The sequence below is a fragment of the Dermacentor silvarum genome, chromosome 11, assembly GCF_013339745.2.
Source record: "Dermacentor silvarum isolate Dsil-2018 chromosome 11, BIME_Dsil_1.4, whole genome shotgun sequence".
Taxonomy (NCBI): Eukaryota; Metazoa; Arthropoda; class Arachnida; order Ixodida; family Ixodidae; genus Dermacentor; species Dermacentor silvarum.
The window spans coordinates 89,953,749-89,979,959 of NC_051164.1; the positions used below are offsets into that span (position 1 = coordinate 89,953,749).

The 26,211-nt window shown below is 49.2% G+C and overlaps 1 protein-coding gene across 4 annotated transcripts in view; it reads right to left on the reverse strand.

Moving 5' to 3' along the window:
• The window catches only part of LOC119433313 (uncharacterized), a 233,416-nt gene that overhangs the window by 138,060 nt on the left and 69,145 nt on the right, over positions 1 to 26,211 (reverse strand). For 2 of the 4 annotated variants that reach the window (XM_037700459.2, XM_049659100.1), the window contains exon 2: positions 19,848 to 19,919. The exons of 1 other annotated variant lie outside the window; for it this stretch is intronic. The gene's annotated coding sequence lies outside the window, so the exon portion shown is untranslated. Of the gene's footprint in view, positions 1 to 14,510; positions 14,616 to 19,847; positions 19,920 to 26,211 lie in introns of those variants that run through there. One more of the 4 variants, XM_049659101.1, reaches the window with a different exon arrangement.

The window sequence follows — 26,211 nt, forward strand, 5'->3', positions numbered from 1 at the left end:
GCTTGTGTATCCGTTTACTGGGCACATTTATAATCTTATCTTTACAAAATACATTTATTTTTTTTTCATTTTTGTCTCACACTACCACCCGATTCTTGGCCTGTCTCCCGAAGTGGGTTGTGCCATTTTACTTGGGACCAACTAACCAGCCATGAAAGTGGCAGCTACAGCCGGACAGTATACTATACACGTGAATCGTTCACAGGACCGATTGGATCTTATTCCTGCCCAGCCTTCGGACGACAGCGGTTACTGCCTGCGCCGAGCGTCAATCATCTCGAGCCGGGAAAGGAGCCCAAAACAGCTTATACGACGTATAAACCGAACCAACACGGGGAGACCGAGCCGCTATGTACCTCGGTATACAAGCGTGCGAAGCGCAGCGAATGAGACGTTTCTTCGGGAACGGCAATCAGAAGAATATCGATCCCCAACCGCGAAGACCGTGTACCATGGAAGACGATCACGAACTGAGCAATCGACGCACTTCGCCCCAAGACTTTTCACAAACACACAAGAACACAAACACCGAGGTCTTCCCCTGATTGAACGGCGAGAGTGAGGGGGGCATCGCGCTGGCTGACCCGGTTTTTGAGAAGAGGCGATTAAGCTTCTTCTCGCGCGCTCCTTGGAGCCGGCGAAGAAGGCGATCACACATATACCGGCCGCCACAGTGCATGCGAGGCCAGGGTCTTTCTATACACCATGACACGCGTACTTCCTTCCACGGCGCAGGCGCCGAGCGAAGCGGTCGTCGATGACCGGACGGGACAAGGCCCGGTCCCGGTCGTCCAGGCGCCGCTGCCATAGCGGCCGATACATATCGGCAGACGCTACTGTAAGCTCCGGAGTTGGGCGATGTTGCACATGCATATAAGCGACACAAGTTGGCCGCGGTGCACCCGGCAAGAAGTGTAAGGGAAAAAAAAAAAAAAAAAACTGGTTGACGCTCCAAATGCGCGCGCGCTGTACAAGACGTCGCTTATCGCGTCGCCACTACATGCTCCTGCAAAAGGAAGAGGCCAGGATTTCTCCATTTCTTGCTTTTCGTAATTTCCTCCCAACAGTCCTTCCTATATGGAACCTTATCTCGCTTTTTTTTCTCTTCTTGACTTCTCATATGCGATTATTACTTCTTTTTCTTTTCCTCGTCCGCCGCGGCGTCGGTGGCAAAAGGTCGCCGAGTGTTCAAAAGCGCGAAGTGGATGTAGCGCCGTACCACTTTCCGATTCTATAGGCATTAGCATCTTTTTTTCTGTGCATCCCACGCGACGCGACTCGCAAGTAATGATCCTCCGGTATAATGCACTATATACAGGCTCAGAGAAAGGCAGCAATTCCTTCCTCTAATGAGTAAAGTCCATGCTATGCAAAGTATTTCTTCTATTTTACAGCAAGCTGTTTATGGCTAGGGTTCCGTGGATTTTTCATGAGCGTATAGCACATGTCTACGTTCGCACCGCCCTCTCTTTGTCGGCGTTCCAAGCGTTTGCGTATCTAGTTCCCTTTCCTTCCGCTCTCCCGTGGTGGCGGCACATAAACAAACCAGAAAGACAAGTTGCCGTTCCCAATTTTCAATTTCACTTCTCTTCTGTCGCCGTAATGGGAAGGCCGCGTATAGTCCGGACTCCCGAGGAGCAACTAATGCGGGCCGCAAACATCGATTGTCCACCGATCAAGACAAATAATGACAACCGATCAAAACAATAAATGTGTTCGTACCTTTGTTAAAAATTCTGTGTCATGTCTGTGTCGGGTACTAAACAGCTTCGCTGGTCATCCAAATTCCCAGAGTGGAATGGCTCATGTTTTTTTTTTTCTTTTTTTCCTAAAGTTTTCACGAATGTCCATAACCGCTGTATGCTGCCCGTTCGGGCAGCGAAACATCTCAACGCCGAAGTACGCGTTGCTAAAGGAGCGTTAATTCGCTGCAGCATGCCGGGATGCGTATTTAGTCGAGATCAGGCGCCGTAAGTTGTAACGATTTAGTTCATTTTCACTTGAACATTACGCATTAGAGAATATCAGCCAGTACGCATACGTAATGCAGTTTGCGGAATACTAGAACGGAATACTAGTACTGACAGTAGCAGGGGTGATGGTGGTGACATCTTGTGGTGCTTTACGATCTAATGGCCGGAAAAAAGATGGAGTTAAGAAGAACTTTGTGATATTTTGCGAACTTGTGAACAGGTTGCTTCCAATGCCTACAGACATGGTCGACAAAATGAGAAGAGAGAGAGGTTTATTTGAAGAAAGGCAGACAGGTCGGCTTGAGCGTTAGTTTGCTCTGGCCTGCTACTCTACACAACGAATGAGAAAATGAGCTTACGACAAAATGAGAAGGCCGTAAGCATACTGGCTGTCTGAAGTCAAAATATAGAATATAGAAAAACGTCTACATATATTCATTGCGGTCTACTTTCTTTCTGCGAAGATGAAGCTCAAAACTATAGGTCTATTTCTTGTTATTCAATTTATTTCCTACAAAAGCAGATATAAAAAAAGAACGTTTGTTGTAATTAGAAAAGTGACCAGGTTGCTAAAACGTATAAAATATGCATCTTAACATGTACGTATGTAAATGTGTAAAAAAAATATGTATTGCTCAGATACATGCATGATCAAGCCGTCAAAAAAGCACCAACGTTAACACAGAAGTTTGGTTTTCCGCGTGTACTATATAGCTTGTGCGACATTTTGTGCAACCCTATAGGTTAAGAAACATTCCCGACACCACGCTTGCTCCATTAAAAGAAAACTAGCGATTCAGCTGCGTCTGAATTCATATTCAAGGTCATATTCTTTTCGTATAACAAAACAATTCGAAGATATTGAAACTACTTGAGAGCTATTCTTCACACTCTTGGCTTGATGTGCGTTGGTACGCGCCGCCAACGGCTCCGCGAAGAGAAACGAAATTGCCGGCGAATGCGCGCTACGAAAGAGCCCGAAGCGCATATCGCGCGAACTCTTCCCGACTTGCCCGATTCCACATTTGCCGCGTCTGTCAGCTGACGCAATAGCTGACACTGCTAGGATGCAGCTGAAACGAACCCAGCAATATTCAGTTTGTTTTTTCACGCGAAAGAGGAAATAAAAATGTGCCAGTCAAATTGAAGTTCGCTTCTCAAGCGCCAGCTTACACTTCCGCATGCTGTTCCGGTCTCGCTACGCGACATGTCTTTAAAAAAATTTAGGCTGGTTCACTATTCTTTCGTATCGTTGTCTCTGTCCCTCGTTTTTCTTTTTCCACTTTTTTTTTTTTTTTGATGTCATTGCTTCGAGAGAATACGCTCTTCACCAGATACTGGAAAGATTTGGCGGGCGGCGTGCCTATATACAGCATGCTACTGATGATGATGATAGGCATGCTGAAAAATAATACGATATGCACAGTTGACGTCACAGATACAGAACAGACACACAACAGAGAACAACGCTCGACAAACAAAAGTATCTCGTTGAGATCAGTGTCACTGAGGAAGGTGAAAAAGTCAGTTGATATAGGTGAAGTATTCAAAGGATGACAGTCGTTGATGTAAATTCTGCGCGGAAATTTAGACCCTTCCTGTCTACTGCAAATATCCTAAGAGCGCAGTTTAAGCGGGCTGTGTCTTTTCGTAGGTTCTGAGCAGGGCACAGTGGCGACCTTGTCCGGGTGAGGAAAATGCTTCTTCTATGAGCGAGTGAGTGAGCAAAGTGCTTTTCCTATGAGTGAGTGAGTGAAAGTGAGTGAGTGAGTGAGTGAGTGAGTGAAAGTGAGTGAGCGAGTGATAGTGAGTGAGCGAGTGATAGTGAGTGAGCGAGTGATAGTGAGTGAGTGAGCGAGTGAGTGAGTGAGTGAGCGAGTGATAGTGAGTGAGTGAGCGAGTGAGTGAGTGAGTGAGTGAGTGAGTGAGTGAGTGAGTGAGTGAGTGAGTGAGTGAGTGAGTGAGTGAGTTGAGTGAGTGAGTGAGTGAGTGAGTGAGTGAGTGAGTGAGTGAGTGAGTGAGTGAGTGAGTGAGTGAGTGAGTGAGTGAGTGAGTGAGTGAGTGAGTGAGTGAGTGAGTGAGTGAGTGAGTGAGTGAGTGAGTGAGTGAGTCGGATGCGGTGAAAATATGTTGGAAGCTATTTTGTATGGCGCTGAGCCATGCTCCCTTGAGGGCTGCAGAAGATAGCGCCAACCTTTCCTTTCTCACAACGAACCACTTAGTAGCTATTTTGTCGCCAGCGTCTGCCCAAACCAGAGATTGTTAAGAGACGGTTATCCATCAAAAGAACTAAAGAAAAACTCCAACGTTCCAATTTTCAAGACCACTACTAGAAATAAGCCCCGGCGCGCGGTGCGCTTTCACGCCAAATTCAAGTGCTCACTTGCGCTATTAGGACGCTGTCTCATGACATTACGCACGTCATTAAAAAAGAGAAAGGCGAAGGAAAGAACGCGCTCTGTACGAAAACTATAGCCACCAGAGTCAAAGCAAGGCTGCTAGTTATCTGCTAAGCGCCAGGGACCTACAGTGCGGAGAGTAACGCGTATGACGGGTCTTAACGGCGTAAAATTACACGTCACGGCACGTAGAAGAAGGCCTTAAGGACAGGTTGCTCGCACATACACAAGCTATAAAGCCAAGCGTTCATGCACGGGAGACGCGACGGTCGTACACTTTTATGAGCGACGTACATACGCGGTCTCGAGTGTAATTATAAACAGGCGTTCGCGTAATAGCCAGAGACAAAGACGCATGGAAAAAAAAGTGCATCGTTAACGGCGCAGTTCTCCAAAAGCTTTGCTCGCGTGAATGTCCAGCCTAAGTGCGCAAGACGGCGCATCTATAGATGAGCACCCCAAACCTAAGAATGCGGGTACTCCGACTATATAGGCAAGCATCAGCTAACGCTCTGCGTGTAAATTTGAAGTGACAACGCTGACTTGAACGCGTTTTCAGGTGCATAGAGGGCACCCACAAGGCGTCGCATATATCGACAGTCTGCGTCAAAAGTTTACGGAGAGCGGCATCCAAGAAAACGATGAGTTTCCAAGCAGTCTGCGAATGGTATTCAATAAACTCGTACAACTTTATTATGCTGTTCGCACATATATACTAGTCCGGGCTGGAAATTCGTATGTCAGGCAGCGCAACTTGTCCAGCTATTTCGCTAATCATGCGGCCAGTGAATTACCGATACCGGCTGTACACAAGCCAACACCTTATAATACCATACCTGCGCCGAAGGGGTATGTGCGCCCCGCTTAATGCACCCTAGGCGCGCTAGAAATGAATGAACCCTCCTTTTCGTCTAAACGAAACGAACATGTGTAATATACTGCAACACCGTTCCTTATTATTACTTGAGAGGACTCACACACACCTGAGTTGTAACTTACTTGGGCCCCAGTCGTGAAAATACACGCGAGTCATGACAAAATTACATAAGCTCGGCGCAATCATTGGCAGCACACGCCGACTGCGCGTCACGTCAACTCGTGCAGTCGCGGACGGCAACGAAAAAATGCGCGCGCGCGAATACAGGCTTTCAATGTATGAGGGGGGTTCTGATGCGCCGATGCGTGCCAGAACACCTCGGATGCGAAGGAAAATGCGAAGAAGCGAGAACGATGAAACATTGGCACTAACACGAAGTGACTATACGCTTGCACTGAGAAAATCGAAAACACCGAGTTCCCGTGTACGGCGACTAGACATTTAGGGAGGTTGAGACGTGTAGAAAAAGAAAAAAAAAAAAAAAACTCAGACGAGCGCCAGTGCGGAACGATTCCTAAGTGATGCAGAACGCTGCTCGACGCGACTCCGCAGCCAAGAATGCTGTCCGGCCGGCGGATGCGAACGGCATCCGCCCTTCCCTAACACAGGTCGCTTCTCCGAGACACCGAATTGAGAGAGCGCGCTGGAGGAACCTTTCGTATACATTACGCAGGCGCAGAGGCGACGTTTATGAAAGCGCTGCCGAGCAATTCATTAAGTCGGTGGCGCGCCTGTGAAAGCACACATGTAATCCGAGGGGCGGTCGTGCAATCTGCCCCGCGCGGTCACTGATGCGCGACGCGGATGGTGCAGTATAGTGCTCCCAGAAAAACAGAAAGAAAAAAGTGCATGCACTCAAGGGCGAAGCAGGAAGGTGTACGAAGAAAGTGGTGCGTATGAGCGCGCCGACTGTCGATATGAATTCGTAAGAAGTCACGTAAGAAGACGCTGGAGCTTTCAGAAACGAGCTTGCTGCCTATCTGTTCTTTCCTTCTTTTTCTTTTTTTTAACTGAAGCGTGGAGTAGACGGCAGGCGTTGGGGAAACTTATACATGCACTGAACTGCAGAGAACAGGAAGGTTTAAGTGCTGCTTCGGGCCGACTCTTGATGACTTCGTAAGAAGTCACGTTAGGTAACTCTCAGATGCTCGAGAGAAGGCGTTTGCAGTCGAGCTTCTTAACTGAAGTGTGACTTTGCCGTCGCAGGGCTTGGGAAAGTGCACGAACCCAACTGCGAAGTGCATAAATACGGGTATACGAGGAAAGTGGTGCACGGATCTGATTGTTGACGACGTCGTAACGGATATCTGCAGGTTTATGCGCACAAGTATATGACGAAAACACATGAAATGAGACAAAAAACGCTAGCGTGACTTCAATGTGTTTTCGTCCTCTATACTCGACCTCAAAACCCGTCGATATGGATTACAGTTGCCAACCTGCCCAATGCAGAACGTTTCTCCGATTTTGTAAGATGTTACGTAAGCTGTCTTTGGGGCCTCAAGAGAGAGCGACTGGAATCCAAAGTAGCAGGAATCGTGCACGACGGAGTAGCAGGAATCGTGCAATATGGTGGCGATGAACGGTGTGAGTCATGTGCATGCAGCATCTCCATGTATAGATGTGTACGGCGTATTTCCTGTCCGCCATTACCGACAAACAACTGTTAATAAGTACAATCCTACTATACTTATGGCGGGAGCCTGAGTGCATTATTTTGTGTTCTTTTTACATTGCCCCCCGGACCCACAATAGAATGTGTCAAAGTATAATATATGGGTATTTCATATAAACTCGTTAATTGAGTGTGTACGGCGATGAGTTCATAGGGTTGTCCATGAATTCAGTCTATTGACTGTGGATACATTACAGACTAAGTGTCTATACACAGGTGTTCCTCACTGCGTAAAGGTAACTTTTCGCAAAAATAGTTGCACCGAATACCGCGTTCACCGATTACCAATACCAGCCACGTTTTATCGCGAACGCGACCAGCAACTGAGAAGACGCAGCTTTCCCGCAATTCAAAAAGCACCGCTGTGAAAGGACGTACCATTGTCTCCCCTGGCTACAGCACTGATGACAGGTGCGTCAAACCCCGGTGAAAGAGAGGCCCCAACTGTGACAGTTGCTCCAAGGGCAACGCGATTCACTCCGCGCTGCAGCATCGGTGCTAACTTTCCTTTTCATCAGCGCGATCGAATGGAAACAACTCTTCGACAATCACCGATGCGGCAGCGCTAGCAGCAGCCGCGGCAAAACCACAACACCGCGAGTCTGTACACAACAATGAACTCCCGCCGGAGTTGTGCGCGCGGGATTGCCCGTCCGGAAATACGCGCCGAGAACTCATCGCTGAACTAGCTTCTGTTGTTTGTCCCTTGTGGTGGCTGCGCGGAGCTGAACGGGTCCCCGCGATGCTGATTTTCCGAGGCAGGCCGTACAACACACAACAAGCACATCCCCCTCGTCACCCACCGCTCCTCTTCCCCTTCCGACCCCCGCTCCTCTTATACACCCCTGCCGGCCTGTCCTTTGTCTTTGGCCCCACCGCGGGTGTCTATACAACACGTCCGCACACAAGGGGGAGGTCTCCCCTGCCCGCGCCACCTCATTACGCCTGTAGCTCGCTCGCTCGCTCGCCCGTCGCAAAACGCGCGCACTCATGACGACGTGTGCGTGTCCCCGATTCAATACGTGACAACGCAGGGGGAGGGGTGGCCACAGCGATGACGTCGTCGACTAGAGCGTCTGTCCGTCTGTCTCTCTCGCGCCCTTCCTTGTCCGAGAGTAAACGCATAAAATGACAGGTGTCAAAAAGAAAAGAACATGGGGGGGGGGGGGGGGGGGGGTCCAGGCGCAGCAGAAACGTTTTAACATTATGTGACGACATCGTTCGGGTCTGTTTTGGTTGTATTCAAGCTTTCGCCGGTCGCTTATTCCGTTAGTTTTTCTGCAACAAGCAGCTAGTACGGGCACCAATAAAGAGGAGGGGCAGCGCCAGCGTGGAAAAGCAGTTCTCTCTCTCTCTTTTTTTTTTTTAATTTCAGTCTTCTTTTGCAAAGCTCACAAGCAAGGAAAAGCGCACGACGAGAACAAGTAAATGCATGGATACATGTTTCACAGCACTTTAAACCACCAACCACAGCATGCACCACTGTTCTGGTGCACTCTCACTGCCTACCACTAATTACTACCACCACGACTGCAACTAATAGCTAAGTAGCGTTCTATCTGGAGCCTTTATTATTATTATTTTTAGTGAGTTTCATAGCGTCAGCTACACGGCTGCCTACTCTTGCCTCAGCTCGTACTCGCTCGACTTTTGTCTTACGACCTCTTCAAAGCCGAAGTCGCGTTTACGTCCACTTGTAAAGCCTGGCTACCCCGAGTTCTGGACGCTGCGACACTCGTATCTCCAAATTACGCGGCCACTTAAAACCAACTCAGTCCTTAACCAGCGCGGGCGCGGGTTCAGGGGCCAACACCTCGGCCAATCCGTTTGCCCAAACGGGCGTCTACGCGCCGCGACGCGACAGGGATTCGCATCGAAAACAGCGACGGCCTCTGCAGGAGCTCTTCACGCGCGTCCGAAACGCTCCAGAGAGCACGCGTCCTCAATTCGACTCGTAAACAATGGAAACGTCGGGCGGCGGGCCGACCGCGCGCGCAGTCGCCTCCGACGCGCTTTCGTCGGAATAGGCCGCACTAGGGACGCACTACATACGCCCCGACGCTAATAAAACCGTCAGCGACGCCGCTATGCGTCCTGCTAACCTCTCGTGAGAAGACAGCGCTATTCTCCGCAGACTTCAAAGGAACTCAATATAGTGACTCCATCTTTTCCGACACTATATTAACGCGACAGCGTTAAGGGCCCCGTGTCGCAGACAATCCGGCGTCGGTGTCGGCTCGCCGGCGTCGTTGGCGGAAATAATCATCCCGAACCACCCCGACTGGACTTCGCGTGGCGCAAGGCGTTAGTGAACAAAAATTAATTTCTCAAAGTAAAATCCGAAAGAAAAATCTTAAAGTACGACTTAACCACAACCTACAGACGAGATAGCGTCGGATTGTAATTTGAATATACGAGAAAAAAACTGCGGCTCCAGTCCACGCTGTGAAGGTTGTTGGACAGCGAAGCTGTAAACGACACCCACAACCATTACCCATTGTTACGTCACTTGAATTCTCACACGTGGCTCTACAAAGAGTGAAACCAGAGACAAGTGAAATGTACTTAACCACACCCTTTATTCACAACATTATATTCACGCTGTTCTTCTGGCGCCTTTACTTTCAGTGGTCTATCCATGGTAGCCTGGAATGAACTGAATGAGTTGCTAGACCGTGGTGACGTCACTACGTGACTTTTCCACTTGGAGTAGCTTACAGAACCGTAATCTTTACCGGGAAACACACGCGGGAGAAGGCACGTGCTTCGCATTATTCGCATGCGTCATTAGCATACATTATACGGTTTGCACTTCACACGACGGTTTTGAATGACGTCAACCCCTTTCGAAGCAGCTGCAAACCTAATCGTTACCGGAACGCGTCGGAGGGTGTTCCCATTGTTCACACGCGCATTATCACCCATCATGTGCTTTTGATGCTTGTTGTGTGGTTTTTCTTTTGAAAACCACAAAACTGCATGCCTGATTTCAAAGGAGATATGCTATTTGTAGTCAATTTTTAGCCTGGCGTTTTTTTTTTTTTTTTTGCTTACGCCAACGACACGAAAATTTCCTGCGCTGGTAGAGGTATACAGCTTCGCTGTAAAAGCCTGATAAGCAGCCAGGGATCTTTGAATGCTATCGCGTTCCACTCTCAAAGGCGAAGCTTAAGCTCCAGATTTTTCAAGGGCTACCTGAGCGACCAAGAAGCCCGAACTGCTTGGAATATCCGTCCCTAGAGCATTGCCTATGGCATCGCCCTCACATTAAACCTAAGCTGCAGTCAGCCCTTTCCACCATTCCCACTAACATCCAGCCACGCTCATGGACGGGCTGGCTCACTCCACCACTCCATGCAACTAACATTCTCCTGCCGGTGCTTATCCAGCTCGTTAGAGAGGTGTTGGGTGAGGACTGGTAGCTGACCGAATAGAGGTGAGTGCCGGACCGTTGGCGTAAAAAGTAAAAGTTTTCTCTCTCTCTCTCTCTCGTAATTTGGGTGATAAGTAACGTGGCTCGAATCTGAATGACAGTACGACAGCGGTGGAGTGTGCCGAGCAAGATATATAGGACGACACGCAATATCCTTTTCATGGTACTGCGCGTAATAATATACGTAGTAACGTTGAACATTGGGCGAGTATGTATGGGCATACACTTGCTAGTGGGAAGCGCAAATGATGCACGTAACGCAAAAGAAGAGGAACACCCCCCCCCCCCCCCCCCACACACACACACACACACACACACAAATACCAAGCCGTGCCTTGTCGCGTGACCCTTTTGCTGCGCGGGACACAACAGACCAACATCTTCAGAAAATATAATGTTCTTTGTGATAACGAAGTAAGGAAACCAATTTATTTTCTGTTGATAGACATTGACGGCAGTTTCACGCACATGCTCCCCATGCGCGCAACCTCGGCGGCTTCAATAAACTCCCGCATTATTTGGCCACGATATTTGCTTACGGAGCACACGATTCGTTTAAGACGGTGTAAGCCTCGAAGAGTGGCTGGCAACCGCAATCACGACAGTGAATCCGAAGAGGTCCGCTGACAGCTCTTGAAACATGATGATCACGTTCCCTCAACCTATTGTAGTGACATCTCCCGGTGTGTCCAACATGTTTTCGACCTCATGAAAGTGCAACAGAATATACAACCCCTTCGGTATATATTGGACGCACTTCTTTCGGCGTTGTTTTTCACAGCCCGTTTTTTTTTTTTTTCGTGGCGCCTCGATTAACCTTCATCCATGTGCTTAACTTATTTTTTCCTCGGCAGAAAGAAACCACTCGACCATTGCGACGTTTACCAATTTTCGTTAACCTGCACGCGATCGAATGAACGTAAGGCATCACCGCTACTTTGTCACGCCTGCTTGGGCCGCTGGGCTTCTGGCCAGATAATGGTTGGCTGGTTCTTATTTCCTTTAGCAATGAGCGTGCCACAAATAACCCATGGGAATTACGGAAAACCTGTTGCAACGAGCCCACGTGTTTGTTCCCAGAAGCTGTCAGCAATGCTATGGAGGCACGATTGTTGTAACGCATGCATTATTTTTGTAGCAAGACCCAACTATCGCTCCTTTCACGAGATTTGAATGATCAGATACGAATGATCAGATACGAATGATCAGATACGAATGATCAGATACGAATGATCAGATACGAATGATCAGATACGAATGAGCAGATACGAATGAGCAGATACGAATGAGCAGATACGAATGCGCAGATACGAATGCGCAGATACGAATGAGCAGACATATTTAAAACAGTGCCAAAAATCTTACTGAGTCACGAATGAGCAGATACGAATGAGCAGATACGAATGAGCAGATACGAATGAGCAGATACGAATGAGCAGATACGAATGAGCAGATACGAATGAGCAGATACGAATGAGCAGATACGAATGAGCAGATACGAATGAGCAGATACGAATGATCAGATACGAATGATCAGATACGAATGAGCAGATACGAATGAGCAGATTCGAATGAGCAGATTCGAATGAGCAGATTCGAATGAGCAGATTCGAATGAGCAGATTCGAATGAGCAGATTCGAATGAGCAGATTCGAATGAGCAGATTCGAATGAGCAGATACGAATGAGCAGATACGAATGAGCAGATACGAATGAGCAGATACGAATGAGCAGATACGAATGAGCAGATACGAATGAGCAGATACGAATGAGCAGATACGAATGAGCAGATACGAATGAGCAGATTCGAATGAGCAGATTCGAATGAGCAGATTCGAATGGAAAAATAGGCGTCCTCGCGCGCGACAAAGTGTAAACACACGTGGCTCGGGTAAGAGACCTAGCTTTAAGTCTAGGGATCTAAAACATGTCCCATATGGCTTTTCACATGTGATGAGAAGTGGCTTTCAACAATCAGTGAATGTTCCTCATGCGTGTGGTAACAGCGACTGGGTCCCATTTTGATCAGACTCGACTATAGTACCAAGTAATCGTCCATAAACTTGAACACGCGAGCAACCCATGAATTTCTCAGGCGGTCCTGCAGGGTTTTTGTCAATACCGGTCGGGAATGAATAACTAAGAATCGGTGCGATACACGAGCCTATGTAGATGTCTTGCTTTTGAAGGAAGGTGTCTCCATTCCAGAACACGTAGGTGGGCCTCCACTTGCATAGACAACAACTCCAAAAAAATTTTCGAATTACGTCTGCGAATAATTTAAAAATGCAACATTTCCGTATTTGTCAATACAATGTTCAATGCATAGCAAGAGCTCTTTGTCTGGAATGAAATAATATAATACCTAAACAAGAAAGAGTAAGCCAAATACCCCTCGCCAATGTTTTCCATGTAGAAACGCAATTACTTGCTCAAATTTTTCTATTATAAAGGGATTGTCAACACCCAGCAGGCTCCGGCAGCGGTTTTGGAAATTACGCAATAGCAGATTCTTTAGCCCGCTATTTCTTTCTTTTTTCGAGTGGCTTAATTGCTAAGGTTATCTAGTTTCCACTTCCCGCATTACTTCTTCGCTTTATTTTTCCCGTTAGACAAGCAGACATAGATGCGGCTTGATGGTTGATTCGCCTTAATGGCTTATCTTGCGTTTACAAAATACAGTTAATTAGGCAACACCAACAAACCAGGTTCAACTTCAGGCCATCGAAAGAGCCGAGGAGGTGGCTGTAAGGCATCCCCTGGTAGCCATCCCTCATTAATCCAAACTGACGAAATAAAGTTTCCCCATCCTCCTCCCCTCTTAATCTGCCGGAACTAAAGCTAGCGAATGTTACTTTTGGAAGGACATCAAAAAACACTCGTCAGAAAGGTGGTGTCAAGATGACAAAAATCTCCACAATGACAATTATTATGACATTTCTGATAGGCTTCTGATAAGCCTGATAGCCTTTGATAGGCTGATGACTATCGCTGATAAGCTTCGATTTACATTTTTTTTCCTTTTGGAAAGCCCACGGAGCAACGAACGCAATGGGGATCCTCATTTATATGCGTATATTGTATACACCTGCGCGCGACTCCACGCGCGCAGGTGTATATGATATAGTCGCGTGGAGGTATACACCTCCACGCGACTCTCCGTTGCGCCTCCGCGTTCCAAAACATCTCAAGCCACATCGGGACATTTAGCGAAGTTGCGTCGTCCGTTACTATATACTACAATATGTCTCACTTTCCACTACGTGACAGAGTATATAGCCGTCAACAAAGCAAGACGACCGAATCTCCATAGGTCGGCGTAGTCCCGTACGAGATCAGCGGCTCACGACATCGCTCCGCATTCATTTCACAGGCGTTAGATAGAATGTTAGTGAGCGCCGCCTGGTGTCAGTGGACGCGAGTATGAATGGAATTGAATGCCAGCGGCAAGTATGAGTGGGCGTGAATGCGAACAGTGAGTACGACTGCAAGTCAGTGACGGTAATCTTGTGCGGACTTGAGTGCTACGAACGTGAATGACTGCCGGCAAGTGTGTGAGTGGACGAATGCACGCGATTGAATGCCGGTAAGTGTGAATGAAAGTGACTATATGAACGCGGGTCGGCGTTGTGAATCAGCACGAGTACGCGCGAGATAGAGAACGCAAGTGAGCACCGACGAATGACATAAGCTGATCGATTGATTATTGGATGTTACCTAGCGAAAGGGCCAGGCGTGGCCAAAGAGCGCCAAGGCCGTGGTAACAGGAGTTGTCAACGGCGCACGAACTGCGAATTTCGTAAGGTAGGAGGTGACACAGCCTTCTAAAAAAAATATTGGCGTGAGAACGTGAGGGCATAAACATTAATTCTATCGGCCTATACTCGAAACTCATACCTTCAACAACAACAAAAATTATGAGGTTTTACGTGCCAAACCCACGATCTGATTGTGAGGCACGCCGTAGTGGGGGACTCCAGAATAATTTGGACCACCTGGGGTTCTTTAACGTGCACCTTAAATCTAAGTACACGGGTGTTTTCGCATTTCGCCCCGATCGAAATGTGGCCGCCGTGGCCGGGACGCGGCCCCGTGATTCGCACCTTCAGCAAAGCGTTTCCATTTAAACAATAAAACAAAGGGTGACAGCTCACGTGTTCGACGATGTTGACCGGCGGGTCGCTCTCGAGGTCGGCATTCAGCTCGAGAAGGCGTGCGCGGGTCAAAAACACAGCGCGACGGCCGAGCGCATATATACGTCTTTCGAGACGTGTAAAGAAGGGGTCGCAGCGGCACGCAGCTGCTACTGCGACGGGGTGTCCCCCCCAAGAAAGCGCGACAAGCGCAGGACCGCTGCCGCTGTGGCAGCGGCAGCTGGGAGCCTGTAATTGCGCCCGTACGACTGGCTGCGGCCCAAACGCGCGACACTCACGAAAAAAAGGCGGGGGAGCGCTACAATCGCGAGAGTGCGACACACGACGCGGTAAAACGTGAGGACCGGGGGGGGGGTTGGGCTGTTTATGTATCGGCCCGATGGGGGCATGCGACGAAGCACACTTGCGCGGCCCACCGCGCGGAGCAGTTATTGCGCGAATGGCGATGCAACAACAGTGCAAACGCGTTCGTCCTCACGGTATAGCAGTGCACCGGTACGTTAACTAGGTTGCAACAGTTGCAACGTTGAGTGCGACTGCCTCTGCCGATTTCTGACCTGACTCCACGAGCTCTATATGTGGAGGTTCGAGAAAGCTTGAAGGAAAAGAACATAAAATAACCTCTAAAAAAAAAAAAACACAGCGACAGCAACCGAAAAACTGGAATACGAAACCATACAGGCGCTGTATGGTTTCACGGTATGGTTATGGCCTTTCACGGGTCTTCCTGTATTCCTTCCTAAACTTCGACGCTACTCAACCGACCAACTCGTCCACTACTTCGCCCTCTTGCACAAAATATGCCACAATCACGAAACACGATAAGGGTACGTAAGTGGCCGGCGCGCCGCGCCTGGGAGCCCCTGTAACGTCTATATAAGATATGTTGCTTATGTGTTGAATTTCTGTTGTCTTCAATAAAGAATCTGTTGAAACAGAAAGAATATCATGCAGCACTTCGGGGCGTGGGAATGGTAAGGATGTGTGTGTGCGACTGTGGGAGGGGGGGGGGGGTGCAGAGGGGCAGAAGAGTTGACATTTCTCTGGAGGCATTGACCAAGCAAGCAATGTCGCTCGAGCGGAATTAAAGTTTGTCTTCGCTTGAGAAACTTGGCCCGTGTTTAACTCACCAACGGATAATAGCAAATCCTATACATGCTACATGTACTCTCGACGTCTATAACGAAAGCTCAGCAACATCTCAAAAGTGAAGCCAGCAATGCCGTACGCTTAGGATTCCCAGACAAGACCGGGCCCCCCTTACACAAAAGGAAGCCGGATCAAACAGGACAATATTTACCTTCTAAAAGAGGGAGTTCGCTGACGCAAGCGCCCGTCACTGACAACGGGCAAACGCCGCGCGGCCAACGCCAAGACGTAGAGAAGAAAGAAAGCGAATCCGGTCTGGCCAGACGAAGAAGCGCGGTCGACTCGGCCCTGCTCAAAGGACTTCACCGGGAGAAATAAGCATGCGGGCAGTCCCACTTCGAAGATTTAAAGAATGTCCGCTTCGCGCGGCTCCACGCAAACCCGTCAAGCTCTGTTTGCAGGCGACAAACGGGTCTGGTTGGGCGAGGCTTCGCTTTCGGCAAGGCCCTATAGCGTTTGTGCTGCCGTTCTATAGCTTGCGTGCGCGCAGGACGAGACACGAAAGACGGCATCGCGCGCCGATGGCTCTCACGGTTGAAGTTATATACACTATACACGGTTCCTTCGTGGACGTTAAAGCTTTCTTCCTCGCCTAGGCACGGCCCGTTGCCTCAGCACGCGATAAGAAGGTGCAGGAAACAACTTGCGACCAGCATAGACGTTTACGGAGTAGGGGCTCCGTGATAAGGGTGCTCAGTTTAAGAATTCATTAGCACCGCTAACAATACTGCGTTATTGCAAAACTAAAGAACTAAAGACATTGATTGATCGATAGAATGATTGATTTGAGTTCAACGTCCACAGCATCACATAGTCTATAAGGAACACCGTAGCGAAGGCTCCGGACTAATTTCGAACATATTGGTGGTTCATCTAGCATGCACCAAAAGAGTGGGTTCTTTTTCTCTTTTTTTTTTCCCCTACCCTCAAGGGAATGCGGCCGTCGCAGCTAGAAGATCGAGCTTTAAACCTCGTGCTCAAGGTCGAATCTGAAACCATGACCCTCTGACCCGCCGCAGCGGATTATGGGACAGATGAACCGGGCGCACATCCACAACTGGGAATGAAATACGCGATGTTTTACTGCTCGTTATATTTGTTTAGGGAGTCTTTATTGCACTGCACATGTTCAAGGTTATTTCATTACTCTATGAACGCCGTTTGAATGCCACAACATGTCTCGGGTGCCGAAGACGGTCCTGGCAATTGCCCACCAAAATACAAGCGCGAGGGAACGAGGGCGGCAGAGAAGGGCAATAACAACGCTTCAAAATACGCTGTGCTCAATACATAACAGGCGACGAGACATTTCTACATACTGGTCTATACACGCAAACTGCGCATTAGAGTGTGGAATCATCACGGTGTGCATTCAAGCATCACTGCATACGTACGCGCAAAACGCGATCACAAAAGCAAGGAAAACGAGAATCCGCGCGCGAACTGCTTAGAAACGCATCCATATAGATCGCCCCTAATTTGGTCCAAAGACAGCAAAATGCGACCCACGCGCCCGCAACAAGGAAAGACGCCTACGCAGTCACTGGACGCAAGGCAAGAGGTTTCTGTTGCACTGCTTTTTTCCTCACCCAATTCCGCGCCGACTCCAAACGCGAGCCGCGTGCGAATATGAAACTAATCCGGGCACCACCTCGGCGCCTGGCCACGCCACTCGCCCGCAGAAGAATCCAGTCCACGCACCGCGCAGCATCAGCATGCGGCCTCGATCAACCTCCACAAGATGGGGGGCTGCTCCGCACACGCGACACATCTATCAACCACACACGTATAGGGTACAGCAACAACAGCAGGTATGCCAAGCTTCGGGCAGCATATGTAAAGACGCGATCGTTTCAGCGCGCAATGCTGGACGCCTATTTCCTTACACACGCACACATACATGCTCACGTTCCCATGAACCGCACCGCGCCGAAAGACGCTGCAGAGCGCTCAAGACGCGCGTTCGAGACGTTTCGGAGCGCGTCGCGCCTCATCGCTTTCGCTGGGCTTACGCATACACCCAAATTTAGTTTCGACTTTCCAAAGCCCCCCCCCCCCCCTCCCCCGTTTTGTATACTCCTTCGCTTCCTCCGCGCCACTTCGGTCAAGTCTGTCTCATCCGATAAGACACACCAGCAAGCGCGACGCATACACGATAGATACAACGGGGTTGTACAGCCGCGCGGGCTGTACAAACCCGTATAGACGCGCTTTATATGTATATGCGTTGGGAAAGCCGCGAACCAGCCAACAATCTAGCGGCTTACGGATACAGCAGCGCTTCAGCCGCGGCTACCCACGCAGGAGGACCCATGCAATCTCTATTGTGTCGTGAACCGCAAACGCCATCAGAGCTGCGGTCCCTGGGAACGGCCTTTCCTTTCCTCCGGACAGCATGCACGGAGCGAACCGCGAGCGCTGATCGGCCCGGTCAGAAAGACGGTCCCACTAGCGGTGGCGGCGCACCTGTGGGCGTACGACGCCGCCGACCTCTCCCACAGGAAACGGAAGGAAGTGCGCGCGAGGAACGCGCTAATTCGGCTGTGGCAGTGCGTGCATCGCGCGCAGCCGCGCGGTCGCGCACGCAATGCAAGACCGCACGGCGCAGTATATGCGTCCGGTGAAGCCAACCTTGCGGAAGTAACTTGCAGCGGAGCGTTTTTATTGCGGGAAGCTTTTAAAGGGACACTAAAGTGGAATGGTGGATCAGTTTAGACTGTAAAAGTGTCCTTTACGATCTCTTTGGCGGGATAACGTTGGTTCATCATCATCAGCCTGTATCTATGTCCAATGCAGGACGAAGGCCTCTCCCTGCGATCTCCCATTACCCCTGTCTTGCGCTAGCTGATTCCAACCCCTTGCGCCTGCAAATTTCCAAACTTCATCATGCCACCTATAGTTTTCTGCCGTCCTCGACTGCGCTTCCCTTCTCCTGGTATCCATTCTGTATAATTCTAATGGTCCACCGGTTATCTATCCTACGCATTACATGGCCTGCCCAGCTCCATTTCTTTCTCTTAATGTCAATCAGAATATCGGCTAACCCCGTTTGCTCTCTGATCCACACCGCTCTCTTCCTGCCTCTTAACGTTAGGCCTAAAGGTGGTTATCACTAGATAAAACTGAGGATGCATTTCCTTCTCTAACTTCGCGCCGCAACCTGCACATCAGTGCGACGTAACGAAATTTGATTTATTTACTGATTTCCGTTTCCCTGTATGTGAAATCGGAAAACCGAGGAAGAGCAGACTAAAGACGTTACAAATAGAAATATAAATGTATTACAATATTAAACACACTTTATCGTATTCGTACCATTTAGAATGCATCATAGTCCCTATACGTCGACCTAGAAACAGTCGATCAGAGACTACAGTAGATGATATGCCAAAGTCAACGACGTCACGGCTAGCTGTTTCGGGAACATGAGGGCGGGGTCACCACCCATCTGTCATTTCTTAAGTCTTCCCAAGCCTCCTCTCCAAGTAAGAGCAACTGTTTCGCAGTTGCAAATGCTTAATTTTCTGATATAGCGCAACTTAACATTAACGCTTTAGTGTCCATTTAACGCGAGCGTGACGTATAGGACATATCGTCGTGCCGTATAGGACATATCGTGAAATGGCGACCACATGAAGCGCATTTCCTGACGTATTTCATGCGTGCGTCGCATAGCGCGCCGTCATCGCGCACATTTAACAGTGCGCGATAATCATGCGCGTTTCAGCGCTGTCACACGTACTTTCGAGCTAGGTATCTGCTTTATTATTCAACTATACATGAAGTATATTTTGACAGGAATTAAAAAAGGATCATCGCGCACGGTCAAACAGACGCGCCTGTGCCAGAAATGCGCAGGAAATGCGTCCCGTGTGGTTGCCTCTATACCTTTTCCGCCAGGTACCATTATCTTCAGGTAGCAACGAAACGCCGAGATTACTTCGAGCACCGGCATAACTCACAAGCGCGCACGTCAGGTGGATTAAATTAACATTAAACAGTCATGTGGCGCAACACATAGAGCGGTAAATCACTGTACAGAACACGCGATTTTCTGAAACCAGTAACAACATTTGAGGGCTGAGAGCCGAGACAAATGCAATGACGTCACTTAGCCGACAATAATTTTAAACGTGCAGGCGATTAACGGCAACGCGGCGTAAGGAATTGATAGGTGAAAACACTCACACGAACAGTGTACGCCCCCAGGCTTCTTGCGTCACGTCCGTTGTTTCCGCAGCACCGGCCAATCGGCGCACGCTGAAAGAGACATACAATACGATCAGACTATATATGCTTACGGGCGTAACTGAAATAGCAGACAACAGTCGTTAGGGTATACACCATTTTGCTGCTGCTTCTCTGGTGGTAAAAGGCAGGGTGACGTCAATCGACACGCAAGTACAGTCAACCAGAAAATCTTAGGGAACACGAGATCTGGGATAAAGCTGAATATGTGCGCAGCCTCACAACTCAGCCTATAGTATTTGCATTTACAGCCTCTATACCAGTATATGTGAACAACAGTGCGATGTTCGGTTTTACCGATTACTGCTACTGGCCTGCTCGGAAATTGAACGTTTCCCGAGATGCCGTGGTCCGTAAACTTTTGTGGTTAACTGTACCAAAACAAGAATGCTTTAGCTATAAGCGCGGCTTACAGCACACTCCACTCACATTTCACACGCCCAGGCACTGCAGAGAACAGCGTTCATTTTGCATCTTCGATAATCACGTGTCCAACAAACAGGAGCGACGAACGACGACGTCAAACCGTCACGCCGTCGCGTTATACGCTCACTGTATTGGCAAGGCCGGCAGCTTATAGCGAAAGATGCGCTTGAATTCGCAACTGCCAATATGAAAAACGTGCGCACGAGCAGTAGCGTTCCATTACAGCGGCTGTTCGCAACTTGTCAGAATACAGAGATCTGAAAGGAGCGGACAGTAAACGCCGAGCCTAAAACTATCTACAGTCACAAGACACTTCACTTCTTTTGAACACAACGAGCTCTACCAGCATCGCTTTAGCGGTCGTTTTGCGTGTATTTGAATAAGGAAGTCGTAGTCGTGTACGAGCAAATGCTGACTACCTAATAAGGCAACGCTAGAGACGCCCATCTACTTTTAGATATGGGACAATGGCTCCTTTTTAACGCGCTCGCGTGTAACGTACACCTCGAATCTCGTCATTAAACCTTTTATTGCGGTAGGTAATGGCCTACGGAGGCGAGCTTCTCGGTTATCCCCTGCTTTTTGCCTTTGACTCTTTCCTTGCACCGCCTTAATCGAGGGCGCAGTTATACACGGGAAAAAAACCACGGCCACTTTAGCGACCAAGTAACCGAACGGCGATGACCACGCGCTAAAGGCGCCCACAAAACGAATCAGACCCGAAGCCACCATGGACCTCGAGTAGGAGGAACAGCACTTCGCCGTTACAGTTCGCCGTGGCGCGCAACGGCGTACACCTGTGGGGTATCCACACTGGACTATAGACTGCACATCAGACCAGACCAGATTAGACTAGACCACACCAGACTAGATTGACTAGACGCTACACTAGATCCCCACCAGAGTGGATTGACTAGACGCTACACTAGATTCCCACCAAACTGGATTGACTAGACGCTACACTAGATCCAAACCAGATTGCACTGACCAGACGCTACACTAGATCCGCACCAGACTGCACTGACCAGACGCTACACTAGATCCACAGCAGATTGAACTGACCAAACAATACACCAGATCCACATCAGATTGCACTGACCAGACGCTACACTAGATCCACACCAGGCTGCACTGACCAGACGCTACACTAGATCCACACCAGATTGGACTGACCAAACAATACACCAGATCCACATCAGATTGCACTGACCAGACACTACACTAGATCCACACCAGATTGCACTGACCAGATGCTACACTAGATCCACACCAGATTACACTGACCAGACGTTACACTAGATCCACACGAGATTGCACTGACGAGACGCTACAATAGATCCCCACCAAACTGGATTGACTAGGCGCCACACAATATCCCCACCAGATTGGGCTGACTATACGCTACACTAGATCATACTAGACCATAAACTGAGACATACGGACCGACAGACAGACTATAGCAACGAGTCAGTCGGTCACCTCGTTCACGCCAGCACCCTCCACGAGGAAGTAGAGCTTAAAAAAGAAAAAAAAATATGTAGAGCCACCACTCGTACTTTGGCTTTATTGCATGTAGGGCGAAAATTACAGGAAGCCCTCGTTCGACGTTGGCGAGACGGACGGGCTGCCAACGCTGGAATGAGCACACGCTCAGAGCAAAGTGCTTTACTTTGTCACTGAGTGGACGCGAGCGCGGAGTAGAAGCAAAAGAAAATTGCAGGTCTTCCCTGCGAAAAGCACAAGTGCACTGCTATGCACTGCAAAGACCGCTTCTCGGCAGGATGATAAGCGCATTCTTCGGTGACCCAGCCGCCATATATGGCGTTTTGTTGCTGCGCTCGAGGTCGGGGGTTCGATTCCCAGGCGCTGCGACCACGTATTTAGGGCGGAGGAATGAAAGAACGATTGTGTAGCATGATTTATGTATTTTAAAAAGGGAAACGAAGCTTTACACACTTCAGGACTTTCTCATACGTGTCTTACACTCTTCCATCTACTGCTTGCTCGTTTGAGACGCGCGAATTCAGAATCGACAACGGGCGCCACGTGAGCAAGTGCTGCTTCTAGCGTGCGCGCTTCGCCGGCCGGTGTTCGGCACTTTGTGAATGACGATCTGATGCCAGGCTACGCAATATAGAAAAAAGAGAGATGCCGTGGCGCAATCCGCTGGAGCGTCAATTCTAAGAAGGCCCCAGGGTCGGATGTCGGCTGCAGCGGTTGGGAGAGGCCTTCGTCCTGCAGTGGCCATAAAAATAGGACGGTGATGGTGATCCTTCTGGATGTTCGTGCGGAGAAGATGGACCTACCAGCATCAGATCAAGAGCAGAGAAGCCAAACTCTTGCATCACCCTCCTGCTTTCGGTACTCCACACTGACACCCCCCTTCCTGTTCCCTTCCAGCGGAGGACGAATAGTTTCAAACAGAAGTACCCACTTAAAAACCAAGACGTTTTGAAGCAAAGGAACACCCATGCGCAACGGCCCAATCAGCGCCGTTACGACAGTAGTCCTCGCCGGTTACACAGTACTCCACTAAATCTACAGCCACTAGACACCATCATGAATTGAATGTGATTTTCATCACCACACCGAGGCGTTTAAATGCAGTTATTTTGTCCACACTATTGAACACTGGAACGCTTTATGTGATCATGTCCGATATTTATTGCCTACTGATTGCTGTTATATATTCTTAGCCATTAATTTTACATTGTGTCTTGTTTTCATATTTACAATCCCTATATCTTGTACTCCCCACCCCTACGATAGCCTTCCGGGGCTGCAGTCCGTTGAAATAAATAATCCTGGCCGCAGTATCTGGGTTTAGAACGACAGTGAGGGGGAACATCGAACACAATGCCACTGAATTTTCCCGGCGAATTTTGCAGGCAGGTTGGGTGGTGCGCATCCTCAAACCCCGCTTTTATATACTGCATCAGTTCTCGCAGCATTACGAATAAAGGATATGCCACTGTGGTCCGTTTTATTGCGTAGGGAGACAATTTCGCTACGCCGAAACACTACGCCCCAATTCACTTGCCTCCTCGATCTTCTCTCGCCCAACACCAGACAAAACGTACACTTGTCGAGGAGTTGTTGCCTCACCGCGCCACGCTCGTTGTGTCACCCCCTCAACAACCGCCGCACACCCAGACACGACCATCGGGCGTGCCCGCCGTGCACGACGACGCGAGAGCACAAGACCAACCCTGCGTGTCTTCCTTCCATTCATTTATTTCCTTATCCCATCGACGTCTCCGCGAAGCCGCTCACAGTCGGGAGCAACCGCGTACGACTGGGAGAAGTATACCGCGGTGTCTCGCGTCCTTGGCCGATCGCCAATGCGACGCGGCCACCGTTCCTGCTGGCACCCGCGCCAGCGCCGACCGTCGGACGGCCCAGCCGGGAAGCGATCGCGGCTCCGAAGCAGAGGCTATCGTTCTCCCGATCTGGGGTCACCATCGCCGAGCGGTCCCTCTCCTACGCCGTTTCCAAGGATGCGCCAGCCGCAGCCGCCGAGGAGGAGAAGGTCCACTATACAGGGCGATGTGAAACTCAAAGCGCGCGCTCTCCTCCGGCGCCGCAAGCCAAGCGCCACTGACGACACCACCGAACGCGCCACCGGGGACGCGATACTCGCGCTACCGATGAGCGCCGGACGTTGGCGTAAAAAATGAAAGTGCGAAGCGCTTTAGGGGCCCGGGCTGTCGTCGGCGTCCGTCGCGCGTGATCTGTCGTGATCACGCTCACAAACGAAGTGCTCAAAACAGGGTCAAACGAGTGCAGAATTGATCACAGCCGGTTCGGTAATAAACTAACATGATTCAGAATAATTTCAAAGACAGGAATAATCAAGCATTAAGCGCATTAATTAACAGAAATGCGTTAAAATCGCTTCTACTATCATCAGCAAAGGCTTTGGCTCCATGTGCGTGGCGGTTTCCCACCAGTTGTGCCTTAGCACAGGTGTCAAAACTTGGGTGATGGATTGCTAAACACAAGATAAACACAGTATAAAACAAGATAAACACAAGGAAAACACAAGGGAAACAACGGCGCATCACTGCTTCGCACTTCCCCAGGAGCGGCATTAGCGCTGGACTTGAACTACACAAGCCCAGGATGCACCATTTTTTTTTCTTTCTCTCTCTCGCATGCGCTACCGACGACGCTCTTTAGGGGGCGTGCGAATGTTCAATGCGTTCGAATAACGAATCAAATATTCGGTGTTCGAATCAAGTAGTCACTATTCCGCAAATGCGATTATTTTTAACCCGATAGCGTTAAGGGCTCCGTGTCGCAGGAAATCCGGTGTCGGCGGCGTTGTGCGGTACAGAAATATCGTCTGGAACCACGCAAGCCGAACCGCGCAGGCGCTCCGCGTGGGTTACTCAACTAATTGAATTTCTCAAAGAAAATTGTGTCGGAAAATTCGTAAAGTACGACTTACGCACAACCTACAGACATGATAACGTCGGAGTGTAATTTGAGTATACGAGAAAACGTAATTCTCCTACGGGCGGAAACTCAAACACAAACCCCTTTTTTCCAGCTGCCGTTTGAGGTCTGTCTTAGTGGGACCGGCGCGCCCTGCTCGGTTCCTTGCAACACCATCCAGATGGCGCTCGCCTCCACGTATCCGCGGCATCCGCGCCGGGAAAAAAAGAACCAGAAAGCTCGCCTTCGTGCATAGCGTTCGCCGCCAGCGTTTCCAGGTAAACATTACGGTTACAGTGATGGAAGCGACATTTTACTTTTTGGAGCAGATTTAGGAGCAGAAAAAAAAAACTCTGGAGCAGCCATAAGTGTTTTAGGAGCAGAAAAAAAATGCTAGTTTAGAGCAGCTATTGGGTGTTTTTGAAGCAGATGGTCAAATATGCCATACGACTCCTGGAGTTAAAAGCATCACCGAAGCGTCTCATAAATGCTAATATTTATTATGAAGCATATTGCACATACAATAACAAACACGATCTGCAAGAAACAAACAATTAAGAAGATGGATGGTTATTTAAAGCGCAGCAGCAGTTGATAATCGGTATGAGATCGAAGTAATGTCAGTCACGTTCACATTTCCCCAAAATAGTCTGCATGTCAAGTTCAAAAATACAGCTCAATGAGCTATATATTTAAAACACCGGCTCTTGCGGCAGAAACGAAATCAAAACCGATAAAGCTGAGCATCACAATGTAAAAGTAATCAGTCACGCATCACAGTTGCCACAGAAGCAGTTGGTAATCAGTACGCGATCGAATTTCCCAGCGCCATTTCGGAGCAGGTTCGGAGCAGTTACTGACAAAAATGACAGTTTGGAGCCACATGCAGCAGCATTTCTCTTTTGGAGCAGTTTGGAACTTTGGAGCAACTGGAGCAGCACCTCCAGCACTGAGGTTACATAAGCTGCAGACCTGGTAGGAATGTCCAGGCAAAACCCAATTCTAATCCTGCTTAATCCAGATGCGCTATACGCACGCCGCATTCATCCGAAAGAAAACGATAGAGAGAGAGAAAAAAAGGAGGCCAGGAAGGCCACCGTCAACCGCTTTCTTAGTTATGCGCAGAAAAGATGCGCCCCCGTTATGCATGCGCAGCGCACTAGGCGGCGCAAGCATCTCACAGGATTCTCGCTTCCTGCGTCGCATCTCCATCCATCACGTCCAAGCGCTGGCGCCGGTGCGCTAATTCGAGAGGAAAGAGGGCGAGCTGGCTACATGTTACACTATACTGGACGGGTAAGCGAGCTGGCGGGTATATACTGCGCCTCAGAATATCCGTGCAGTGCCGTAAACGATATGCGGGTCGCATCGGGGGACGACGTGAGAAAGAGAACAAGTAGAAGGGCTTCTCCACAGGCCCGCTGCGATCGGCCACCGGCCG